We start from the raw sequence: 13,427 nt of genomic DNA on the forward strand, positions 1-13,427 counted from the left end.
TAGCTCTACAAGTTAGTACAAATAATTTTACACTAGAGTTGAACTAGCTCTACAAGCTAGTTCAAGTAATTTTACACTAGAGTTGAACTAGCTCTATAACCTAGTACAAATAATTTTACACTAGAGTTGAACTAGCTCTACAAGCTAGTTCAAATAATTTTACACTAAAGTTAAACTAGAGCTACAGGCTAGTTCAAATAGTTTTACACTCATCTTGAACTACCTCTACAAGGTAGTTTAAATAATTTTACCCTAGATTTGAACTAGCTCTATAACCTAGGTTAAATAATTTTACACTAGAGTTGAACTAGCTCTATAACCTAGTTCAAATAATTTTACACTAGAGTTGAACTAGCTCTATAACCTAGTACAAATAATTTTACACTACTTTTGAACTAGCTCTACAAGCTAGTTCAAATAATTTTACAATAGAGTTGAACTAGCTCTATAACCTAATACAAACTATTTTACACTAGAGTTAAACTAGCTCTACAAGCTAGTTCAAATAATTTTACACTAGAGTTGAACAAGCTCTACAGGATAGTTAAAATAATTTTACATTAGAATTGAACTAGTTCTACAAGCTAGTTTAAATAATTTTGCACTAGAGTTGAACTAGCTCTATAACCTAGTACAAATAATTTTACACTAGAGTTGAACTAGCTCTATGACCTAGTACAAATAATTTTACACTAGAGTTGAACTAGCTCTATGGGCTAGGTCAAATAATTTTACACTCGAGTTGAACTAGTTCTACAACCTAGTTCAAATGATTTTACACTACTGTTGAACTAGCTCTACAGGCTAGTATAAATAATTTTACACTAGAGTTGAACTATCTCTATAACCTAGTACAAATAATTTTGCACTAGAGTTGAACTAGCTCTATAGGCTAGTTCATATAATTTTACACTAGAGTTGAACTAGCTCTACAGGCTAGTTCAAATAGTTTTACACCGGAGTTGAACTAGTTCTATAACCTAGTACAAATAATTTTACACTAGAGTTGAACTACTTCTATAACCTAGTACAAATAATTTTACACTAGAATTAAACCAGCTCTACAAGCTAGTTCAAATAATTTTACACTAGAGTTGAACTAGCTCTATAACCTAGTACAAATAATTTTACACTAGAGTTGAACTAGCTCTATAACCTAGTACAAATAATTTTACACTAGAGTCGAACTAGCTCTATAACCTAGTACAAATGATTTTACACCACTGTTGAGCTAGCTCTTCAAGGTAGTTCAAATAATTTTACACTAGAGTTGAACTACCTCTATAACCTAGTACAAATAATTTTACACTAGAATTAAACTAGCTCTACAAGCTAGTTCAAATAATTTTACACTAGAGTTGAACTAGCTCTATAACCTAGTACAAATAATTTTACACTAGAGTTGAACTAGCTCTATAACAAAGTACAAATAATTTTACACTAGAGTCGAACTAGCTCTATCACCTAGTACAAATGATTTTACACCACTTTTGAACCAGCTCTTTAAGGTAGTTCAAATAGTTTTACACTAGAGTTGAACTACCTCTATAACCTAGTACAAATAATTTTACACTAGAATTAAACTAGCTCCACAAGCTAGTTCAAATAATTACACTAGAGTTGAACTAGCTCTATAACCTAATACAAAGAATTTTACACTAGAGTTTAACTAGCTCCACAAGTTAGTACAAATAATTTTACACTAGAGTTGAACTAGCTCTACAAGCTAGTTGAAGTAATTTTACACTAGAGTTGAACTAGCTCTATAACCTAGTACAAATAATTTTACACTAGAGTTGAACGTGCTCTACAAGCTAGTTCAAATAATTTTACACTAAAGTTAAACTAGAGCTACAGGCTAGTTCAAATAGTTTTACACTAATCTTGAACTACCTCACAAGGTAGTTTAAATAATTTTGCCCTAGATTTGAACTAGCTCTATAACCTATGTTAAATAATTTTACACTAGAGTTGAACTAGCTCTATAACCTAGGTTAAATAATTTTACACTAGAGTTGAACTAGCTCTATAGCCTAGTACAAATAATTTTACACGACTGTTGAACTAGCTCTACAAGCTAGTTCAAATAATTTTACAATAGAGTTGAACTAGCTCTATAACCTAATACAAACAATTTTACACTAGTGTTAAACGAGCTCTACAAGCTAGTTCAAATAATTGTACACTAGAGTTGAACAAGCTCTACAGGATAGTTCAAATAATTTTTGCACTAGAGTTTAACTAGCACTACAAGCTAGTTCAAATAATTTGCACTAGAGTTGAACTAGCTCTATAACCTAGTACAAATGGTTTTATACTTGAGTTGAACTAGCTCTATAACCTAGTACAAATTATTTTACACTACTGTTGAACTAGCTCTATAAGCTAGTTCAAATAATTTTACACTAGAGTTGAACTAGCTCTATAACCTAGTACAAATAATTTTACACTATTGTTGAACTAGCTCTACAAGCTAGTTCAAATAATTTTACAATAGAGTTGAACTAGCTCTATAACCTAATACAAATAATTTTACACTAGAGTTAAACTAGCTCTACAGGCTAGTTCAAATAATTTTACACTAGAGTTGAACAAGCTCTACAGGATAGTTCAAATAATTTTACACTAGAGTTGAACTAGTCCTACAAGCTAGTTTAAATAATTTTGGACTAGAGTTGAACTAGCTCTATAACCTAGTACAAATAATTTTACACTAGGGTTGAACTAGCTCTTTGACCTAGTACAAATAATTTTACACTAGCGTTGAACTAGCTCTATAACCTAGTACAAATAATTTTACACTAGAGTTGAACTAGCTCTATGACCTAGTACAAATAATTTTACACAAGAGTTTAACTAGCTCTATAGGCTAGTTTAAAAAACTTTCCACTAGAGTTGAACTAGCTCTATAGGCTAGTTCAAATAAATTTACACTAGAGTTGAACTAGCTCTATGGGCTAGGTCAAATAATTTTACACTCGAGTTGAACTAGTTCTACAAGCTAGTTCAAATGATTTTACACTACTGTTGAACTAGCTCTACAGGCTAGCACAAATAATTTTACACTAGAGTTGAACTAGCTCTACAAGCTAGTTCAAATAATTTTACACTAAAGTTGAACTAGCTGTACAGGCTAGTTCAAATAGTTTTACACTAATCTTGAACTACCTCTACAAGGTAGTTTAAATAAGTTTACCCTAGATTTGAACTAGCTCTATAACCTAGCACAAATAATTTTACACTAGAGTAGAACTAGCTCTATAACCTAGTTCAAATAATTTTACACTAGAGTTGAACTAGCTCTATAACCTAGTACAAATAATTTTACACTAGAGCCGAACTAGCTCTATAACCTAGTACAAATGATTTTACAACACTGTTGAGCTAGCTCTTCAAGGTAGTTCAAATAATTTTACACTAGAGTTGAACTAGCTCTATAACCTCGTACAAATAATTTTACACTAGAGCCGAACTAGCTCTATAACCTAGTACAAATGATTTTACACCACAGTTGAGCTAGCTCTTCAAGGTAGTTCAAATAATTTTACACTAGAGTTGAACTACCTCTATAACCTGGTACAAATAATTTTACACAAGAATTAAACCAGCTCTACAAGCTAGTTCAAATAATTTTACACTAGAGTTGAACTAGCTCTATAACCTAGTACAAATAATTTTACACTAGAGTTGAACTACCTCTATAACCTAGTACAAATAATTTTACACTAGAATTAAACTAGCTCTACAAGCTAGTTCAAATAATTTTACACTAGAGTTGAACTAGCTCTATAACCTAGTAAAAATAATTTTACACTGGAGTTGAACTAGCTCTATAACCTAGTACAAATAATTTTACACTAGAGTCGAACTAGCTCTATAACCTAGTATAAATGATTTTACACCACTGTTGAACTAGCTCTTCAAGGTAGTTCAAATAATTTTACACTAGAGTTGAACTATCTATAACCTAGTACAAATAATTTTACACTTGAATTAAACTAGCTCTACAAGCTAGTTCAAATAATTACACTAGAGTTGAACTAGCTCTATAACCTAGTACAAATAATTTTACACTAGAGTTAAACTAGCTCTACAAGTTAGTTCAAATAATATTACTCTAGAGTTGATCTAGCTCTACAGTCTAATTCAAATAGTTTTACACTAGAGTTGAGCTAGCTCTATAACCTAGTACAAATAATTTTACACTAGAGTTGAACTAGCTCTACAAGCTAGTTCAAATAATTTTACACTAAAGTTAAACTAGAGCTACAGGCTAGTTCAAATAGTTTTACACTAATCTTGAACTACCTCTACAAGGTAGTTTAAATAATTTTACCCTAGATTTGAACTAGCTCTATAACCTAGGTTAAAAAAATTTACACTAGAGTTGAACAAGCTTTATAACCTAGTTCAAATAATTTCACACTAGAGTTGAACTAGCTCTATAACCTAGTACAAATAATTTTACACTAGAGTTGAACTAGCTCTATGACCTAGTACAAATAATTTTAAACTAGAGTTGAACTAGCTCTATAACCTAGTACAAATAATTTTACACTAGAGTTGAACTAGCTCTACAAGCTAGTTCAAATAATTGTACACTAGAGTTGAACAAGCTCTACAGGATAGTTCAAATAATTTTTGCACTAGAGTTTAACTAGCTCTACAAGCTAGTTCAAATAATTTTACACTAGAGTTGAACTAGCTCTATAACCTAGTACAAATGATTTTACACTACTGTTGAACAAGCTCTATAAGCTAGTTCAAATAATTTTACACTAGAGTTGAACTAGCTCTATAACCTAGTACAAATAATTTTACACTATTGTTGAACTAGCTCTACAAGCTAGTTCAAATAATTTTACAATAGAGTTGAACTAGCTCTATAACCTAATACAAATAATTTTACACTAGAGTTAGACTAGCTCTACAGGCTAGTTCAAATAATTTTACACTAGAGTTGAACTAGTTCTACAAGCTAGTTTAAATAATTTTGCACTAGAGTTGAACTAGCTCTATAACCTAGTACAAATAATTTTACACTAGGGTTGAGCTAGCTCTATGACCTAGTACAAATAATTTTACACTAGAGTTGAACTACCTCTATAACCTAGTACAAATAATTTTACACTAGAGTTGAACTAGCTCTATGACCTAGTACAAATAATTTTACACAAGAGTTGAACTAGCTCTACAGGCTAGTTTAAATAACTTTCCACTAGAGTTGAACTAGCTCTATAGGCTAGTTCAAATAACTTTACACTAGAGTTGAACTAGCTCTATAGGCTAGGTCAAATAATTTTACACTCGAGTTGAACTAGTTCTACAAGCTAGTTCAAATGATTTTACACTACTGTTGAACTAGCTCTACAAGCTAGTTCAAATAATTTTACACTAAAGTTGAACTAGCTGTACAGGCTAGTTCAAATAGTTTTACACTAATCTTGAACTACCTCTACAAGGTAGTTTAAATAATTTTACACTAGATTTGAGCTAGCTCCATAACCTAGTACAAATAATTTTACACTAGAGTTGAACTAGCTCTATAACCAAGTACAAATAATTTTACACTAGAGTTGAACTAGCTCTATGACCTTGTACAAATAATTTTACACTAGAGTTGAACTAGCTCTATAGGCTAGGTCAAATAATTTTACACTCGAGTTGAACTAGTTCTACAAGCTAGTTCAAATAATTTTACACTACTGTTGAACTAGCTCTACAGGCTAGTACAAATAATTTTACACTAGAGTTGAACTAGCTCTACAAGCTAGTTCAAATAATTTTACACTAAAGTTGAACTAGCTCTACAGGCTAGTTCAAATAGTTTTACACTAATCTTGAACTACCTCTATAAGGTAGTTTAAATAATTTTACACTAGATTTGAACTAGCTCTATAACCTAGTACAAATAATTTTACACTATAGTTGAACTAGCTCTACAAGCTAGGTCAAATAATTTTACACTTGAGTTGAACTAGCTCTATAACCTAGTACAAATAATTTTACACTAGAGTTGAACTAGCTCTATAACCTAGTACAAAAGATTTTACACTACTGTTGAACTAGCTCTACAAGCTAGTTCAAATAATTTTACACTAGAGTTGAACTAGCTCTATGACCTAGTACAAATAATTTTGCACAAGAGTTGAACTAGCTCTATAGGCTAGTTCATATAATTTTACATTAGAGTTGAACTAGCTCTACAGGCTAGTTCAAATAGTTCTACACTGGAGTTGAACTAGCTCTATAACCTAGTAGAAATAATTTTTGCACTACAGTTTAACTAGCACTACAAGTTAGTTCAAATAATTTTACACTAGGGTTGAACTAGTTCTATAGTCCAGTTCAAAGAATTTTACACTAGAATTAAACTAGCTCTACAAGCTAGTTCAAATAATTTTACACTAGAGTTGAACTAGCTCTATAACCTAGTACAAATGATTTTATACTTGAGTTGAACTAGCTCTACAACCTAGTACAAATGATTTTAGACTACTGTTGAACTAGCTCTACAAGCTAGTTCAAATAATTTTACACTAGAGTTGAACTAGCTCTATAACCTAGTACAAATAATTTTACACTATTGTTGAACTATCTCTATAAGCTAGTTCAAATAATTTTACAATAGAGTTGAACTAGCTCTATAACCTAATACAAATAATTTTACACTAGAGTTAAACTAGCTCTACAAGCTAGTTCAAATAATTTTACACTAGAGTTGAACAAGCTCTACAGGATAGTTCAAATAATTTTACACTAGAGTTGAACTAGTTCTACAAGCTAGTTTAAATAATTTTGCACTAGAGTTGAACTAGCTCTATAACCTAGTACAAATAATTTTACACTAGAGTTGAACTAGCTCTATGACCTAGTACAAATAATTTTACACTAGAGTTGAACTAGCTCTATAACCTAGTACAAATAATTTTACACTAGAGTTGAACTAGCTCTATGACCTAGTACAAATAATTTTACACAAGAGTTGAACTAGCTCTATAGGCTAGTTTAAATAACTTTCCACTATAGTTGAACTAGCTCTATAGGCTAGTTCAAATATCTTTACACTAGAGTTGAACTAGCTCTATAGGCTAGTACAAATAATTTTACACTAGAGTTGAACTAGCTCTACAAGCTAGTTCAAATAATTTTACACTAAAGTTGAACTAGCTGTACAGGCTAGTTCAAATAGTTTTACACTAATCTTGAACTACCTCTACAAGGTAGTTTAAATAATTTTACACTAGATTTGAACTAGCTCTATAACCTAGTACAAATAATTTTACACTAGAGTTGAACTAGCTCTATAACCTAGTACAAATGATTTTACACTAGAGTTGAACTAGCTCTATGACATAGTATAAATAATTTTACAATAGAGTTGAAATAGCTCTATAGGCTAGTTCAAATAATTTTACACTAGAGTTGAACTAGCTCTATAGGCTAGTTCAAATAATTTTACACTAGAGTTGTACTAGCTCTACAAGGTAGTTTAAATAATTTTACACTAGAGTTGGACTAGCTCCATAACCTAGTATAAATAATTTTACACTAGAGTTGAAGTAGCTCTACAGGCTAGTACAAATAATTTTACACTAGAGTTGAACTAGCTCTACAAGCTAGCTCAAATAATTTTACACTAAAGTTGAACTAGCTCTCCAGGCTAGTTCAAATAGTTTTACACCAATCTTGAACTACCTCTACAAGGTAGTTTAAATAATTTTACACTAGATTTAAACTAACTAGCTCTATAACCTAGTACAAATAATTTTACACTAGAGTTGAACTAGCTCTATAACCTAGTACAAATAATTTTACACTTGAGTTGAACTAGCTCTATAACCAAGTACAAATAATTTTACACTAGAGTTGAACTAGCTCTATTACCTAGTACAAATGATTTTACACTAGAGTTGAACTAGCTCTATGACATAGTACAAATAATTTTACAATAGAGTTGAACTAGCTCTATAGGCTAGTTCAAATAGTTTTACACTAGAGTTGAAGTAGCTCTATAGGCTAGTTCAAATAATTTTACACTAGAGTTGAACTAGTTCTACAAGCTAGTTTAAATAATTTTACACTAGAGTTGAAATAGCTCTACATACTAGTTCAAATAATTTTACACTAGAGTTGAACTAGCTCTATAACCTAGTACAAATAATTTTACACTAGAGCTGAACTAGCTCTACAAGCTGGTTCAAGTAATTTTACACTAAAGTTGAACTAGCTCTACATGCTAGTTCAAATAGTTTTACACTAATCTTGAACTACCTCTACAAGGTAGTTTAAATAATTTTACACTAGATTTGAACTAGCACCATAACCTAGTACAAATAATTTTACACTAGAGTTGAACTAGCTCTATAACCTAGTACAAATAATTTTACACTAGAGTTGAACTAGCTCTATAGGCTAGTTCAAATAACTTTACACTAGAGTTGAACTAGCTCTATAACCTCGTACAAATAATTTTACACTAGAGCCGAACTAGCTCTATAACCTAGTACAAATGATTTTACACCACTGTTGAGCTAGCTCTTCAAGGTAGTTCAAATAATTTTACACTAGAGCTGAACTACCTCTATAACCTAGTACAAATAATTTTACACTAGAATTAAACCAGCTCTACAAGCTAGATCAAATAATTTTACACTAGAGTTGAACTAGCTCTATAACCTAGTACAAATAATTTTACACTAGAGTTGAACTAGCTCTATAACCTAGTACAAATAATTTTACACTAGAGTCGAATTAGCTCTATAACCTAGTACAAATGATTTTACACCACTGTTGAACTAGCTCTTCAAGGTAGTTCAAATAATTTGACACTAGAGTTGAACTACCTCTATAACCTAGTACAAATAATTTACAGTTGAATTAAACTAGCTCTACAAGCTAGTTCAAATAATTACACTAGAGTTGAACTAGCCTGTAACCTAGTACAAATAATTTTACACTAGAGTTAAACTAGCTCTACAAGCTAGTACAAATAATTTTACACTAGAGCTGAACTAGCTCTACATGCTAGTTCAAGTAATTTTAAACTAGTGTTGAACTAGCTCTATAACCTAGTACAAATAATTTTACACTAGAGTTGAACTAGCTCTACAAGCTAGTTCAAATAATTTTACACTAAAGTTAAACTAGATCTACAGGCTAGTTCAAATAGTTTTACACAAATCTTGAACTACCTCTACAAGGTAGTTTAAATAATTTTACCCTAGATTTGAACTACCTCTATAACCTAGCACAAATAATTTTACACTAGAGTGGAACTAGCTATATAACCTAGTACAAATAATTTAACACTAGAGTTGAACTAGCTCTACAAGCTAGGTCAAATAATTTTAAACTAGTGTTTAACTAGCTCTATAACCTAGTACAAATAATTTTACACTAGAGTTGAACTAGCTCTACAAGCTAGTTCAAATAATTCTACACTAAATTTAAACTAGATCTACAGGCTAGTTCAAATAGTTTTACACAAATCTTGAACTACCTCTACAAGGTATATTAAATAATTTTACCCTAGATTTGAACTAGCTCTATAACCTAGCACAAATAATTTTACACTAGAGTTGAACTAGCTCTATAACCTAGTACAAATAATTTTACACTACTGTTGAACTAGCTCTACAAGCTAGTTCAAATAATTTTACAATAGAGTTGAACTAGCTCTATAACCTAATATAAACAATTTTACAGTAGAGTTAAACTAGCTCTACAAGTTAGTTCAAATAATTTTACGCTAGAGTTGAACAAGCTCTACAGGATAGTCCAAATAATTTTACACTAAAGTTGAACTAGCTCTATAACCTAGTACAAATAATTTTACACTAGAGTCGAACTAGCTCTATAACCTAGTACAAATGATTTTACACCACTGTTGAACTAGCTCTTCAAGGTAGTTGAAATAATTTTACACTAGAGTTGAACTACCTCTATAACCTAGTACAAATAATTTTACACTTGAATTAAACTAGCTCTACAAGCTAGTTCAAATAATTACACTAGAGTTGAACTAGCTCTATAACCTAGTTCAAATAATTTTACACTAGAGTTAAACTAGCTCTACAATCTAGTACAAATAATTTTACACTAGAGTTGAACTAGCTCTACAAGATAGTTCAAGTAATTCTACACTAGAGTTGAACTAGCTCTATAACCTAGTACAAATAATTTTACACTAGAGTTGAACTAGCTCTACAAGCTAGTTCAAATAATTCTACACTAAATTTAAACTAGATCTACAGGCTAGTTCAAATAGTTTTACACAAATCTTGAACTACCTCTACAAGGTATATTAAATAATTTTACCCTAGATTTGAACTAGCTCTATAACCTAGCACAAATAATTTTACACTAGAGTAGAACTAGCTCTATAACCTAGTTCAAATAATTTTACACTAGAGTTGAACTAGCTCTACAAGCTAGTTCAAATAATTCTACACTAAATTTAAACTAGATCTACAGGATAGTTCAAATAGTTTTACACAAATCTTGAACTACCTCTACAAGGTATATTAAATAATTTTACCCTAGATTTGAACTAGCTCTATAACCTAGCACAAATAATTTTACACTAGAGTTGAACTAGCTCTATAACCTAGTACAAATAATTTTACACTACTGTTGAACTAGCTCTACAAGCTAGTTCAAATAATTTTACAATAGAGTTGAACTAGCTCTATAACCTAATATAAACAATTTTACAGTAGAGTTAAACTAGCTCTACAAGTTAGTTCAAATAATTTTACGCTAGAGTTGAACAAGCTCTACAGGATAGTCCAAATAATTTTACACTAAAGTTGAACTAGCTCTATAACCTAGTACAAATAATTTTACACTAGAGTCGAACTAGCTCTATAACCTAGTACAAATGATTTTACACCACTGTTGAACTAGCTCTTCAAGGTAGTTGAAATAATTTTACACTAGAGTTGAACTACCTCTATAACCTAGTACAAATAATTTTACACTTGAATTAAACTAGCTCTACAAGCTAGTTCAAATAATTACACTAGAGTTGAACTAGCTCTATAACCTAGTTCAAATAATTTTACACTAGAGTTAAACTAGCTCTACAATCTAGTACAAATAATTTTACACTAGAGTTGAACTAGCTCTACAAGATAGTTCAAGTAATTCTACACTAGAGTTGAACTAGCTCTATAACCTAGTACAAATAATTTTACACTAGAGTTGAACTAGCTCTACAAGCTAGTTCAAATAATTTTACACTAAAGTTAAACTAGATCTACAGTCTAGTTCAAATAGTTTTACACTACTCTTGAACTACCTCTACAAAGTAGTTTAAATAATTTTACCCTAGATTTGAACTAGCTCTATAACCTAGCTGTGACGCCCCCGTTTTGACCATACACTAATCATGCACGCAAAGGTGTACGATCAAGATCAAGGACTCACGGGAAGATATCACAACACAACTCTACAAATAAAATAGGTCATACAAGCATCATATTACAAGCCAGGGGCCTCGAAGGCTCAAATACAAGAGGTCGATCATAGACGAGTCAGCGGAAGCAACAATATCTGAGTACAGACATAAGTTAAACAAGTTTGCCTTAAGAAGGCTAGCACAAACTGGGATACAGATCGAAAGAGGCGCAGGCCTCCTGCCTGGGATCCTCCTAACTACTCCTGGTCGTCGTCAGCGGGCATCACGTAGTAGTAGGCACCTCCGGTGTAGTAGGAGTCGTCGTCGAAGGTGGCGTATGGCTCCTAGGCTCCAACATCTGGTTGCGACAACCAGGTAGAAGGGATAGGGGGAAAAGAGGGAGAAAGCAACCGTGAGTACTCATCCAAAGTACTCACAAGCAAGGAGCTATACTACATATGTATGCATTGGCATCAAATGGAATAAGGGTATCATATGTGGACTGAACTGCAGAATGCCAGAATAAGAGGGGGATAACTAATCCTTTCGAAGACTACGCTTCTGGCAGCCTCCGTCTTGCAACATGTAGAAGAGAGTAGACTGAAGTCCTCCAAGTAGCATCGTATAGCATAATCCTAACCGATGATCCTCCCCTCGTCGCCCTGTGAGAGAGCGATCATCGGTTGTATCTGGCACTTGGAAGGGTGTGTTTAATTAAGTATCCGGTTCTAGTTGTCATAAGGTCAAGGTACAACTCCAAGTTGTCCTGTTACCGAAGATCACGGCTATTCGAATAGATTAACTTCCCTGCAGGGGTGCACCACATACCCCAACACGCTCGATCCCATTTGGCCGGACACACTTTCCTGGGTCATGCCCGGCCTCGGAAGATCAACACGTCGCAGCCCCACCTAGGCACAACAGAGAGGTCAGCACGCCGGTCTAAACCTAAGCGCACAGGGGTCTGGGCCCATCGCCCTTAGCACACCTGCACGTTGCGAACGCGGCCGGAAGCAGAACTAGCCCCCTTAATACAAGAGCAGGCTTACGTTCCAATCCGGTGCGCGCCACTCAGTCGCTGACGTCACGAAGGCTTCGGCTGATACCACGACGCCGGGATACCCATGACTACTCCCGCGTAGATGGTTAGTGCGTATAGACCAAATGGCCAAACTCGGATCAAATACCCAGATCTCGTTAAGCGTGTTAAGTATCCGTGAACGCCGACCAGGGCTAGGTCCACCTCTCTCCTAGGTGGTCGGAACCTGCCCTGTCGCTCCGCCTCAAAGATCCACTCGCGGGTGCTCCTACGAGCCGACCCGTCTTTAATCACCACATGTATCATGTATAAAGTAAATAGTATATACCCGTGATCACCTCCTGCTGGTAATCACGGCCCGATAGTATAGCACAGCAAACGGACAAGAATGTAGGGCCACAGATGGAAATACTAGCATCCTATACTAAGCAAGTAGGATTGCAGGTAAAGGTATCAACAGTAGTAGCAAGGACAGGCTATGCATCAGGATAGGATTAACGGGAAACAGTAACATGCTACACTACTCTAATGCAAGCAGTATAGAGAAGAGTAGGCGATATCTGGTGATCAAAGGGGGGGCTTGCCTGCTTGCTCTGGCAACAGAGAGGGATCGTCAACTCCGTAGTCGTACTGGGTAGCAGCGGCGTCGGTCTCGGTGTCTACCGAGAGAAGAGGGGGGTGGGAAACAATAAATATTTAAGCAAACAGATGCATAGCGATGCATGACATGACAAGTAGCGGTGCTAGGGGTGCCCTATCGCGGTATGAGGTGATACCGGTGAAGGGGGGAAACATCCGGGAAAGTATCCCCGGTGTTTCGCGTTTTCGCACATATGAAACAGAGGGGGAAAGTTGCGTGTTCGCTATGCTAGGGATGCGTGGCGGATAAACGGTCTACGTATTCAAATTCGTCTCGTCGTTCTGAGCAACTTTCATGTACAAAGTTTTTCCATCTGAGCTGCGGTTTATTTTCTATTAATTTTAAAA

This window comes from Triticum urartu, chromosome 3A, assembly GCF_056163025.1.
Source record: "Triticum urartu cultivar PI428250 chromosome 3A, HENAU_Tu73, whole genome shotgun sequence".
In the NCBI taxonomy this organism is placed as follows: Eukaryota; Viridiplantae; Streptophyta; class Magnoliopsida; order Poales; family Poaceae; genus Triticum; species Triticum urartu.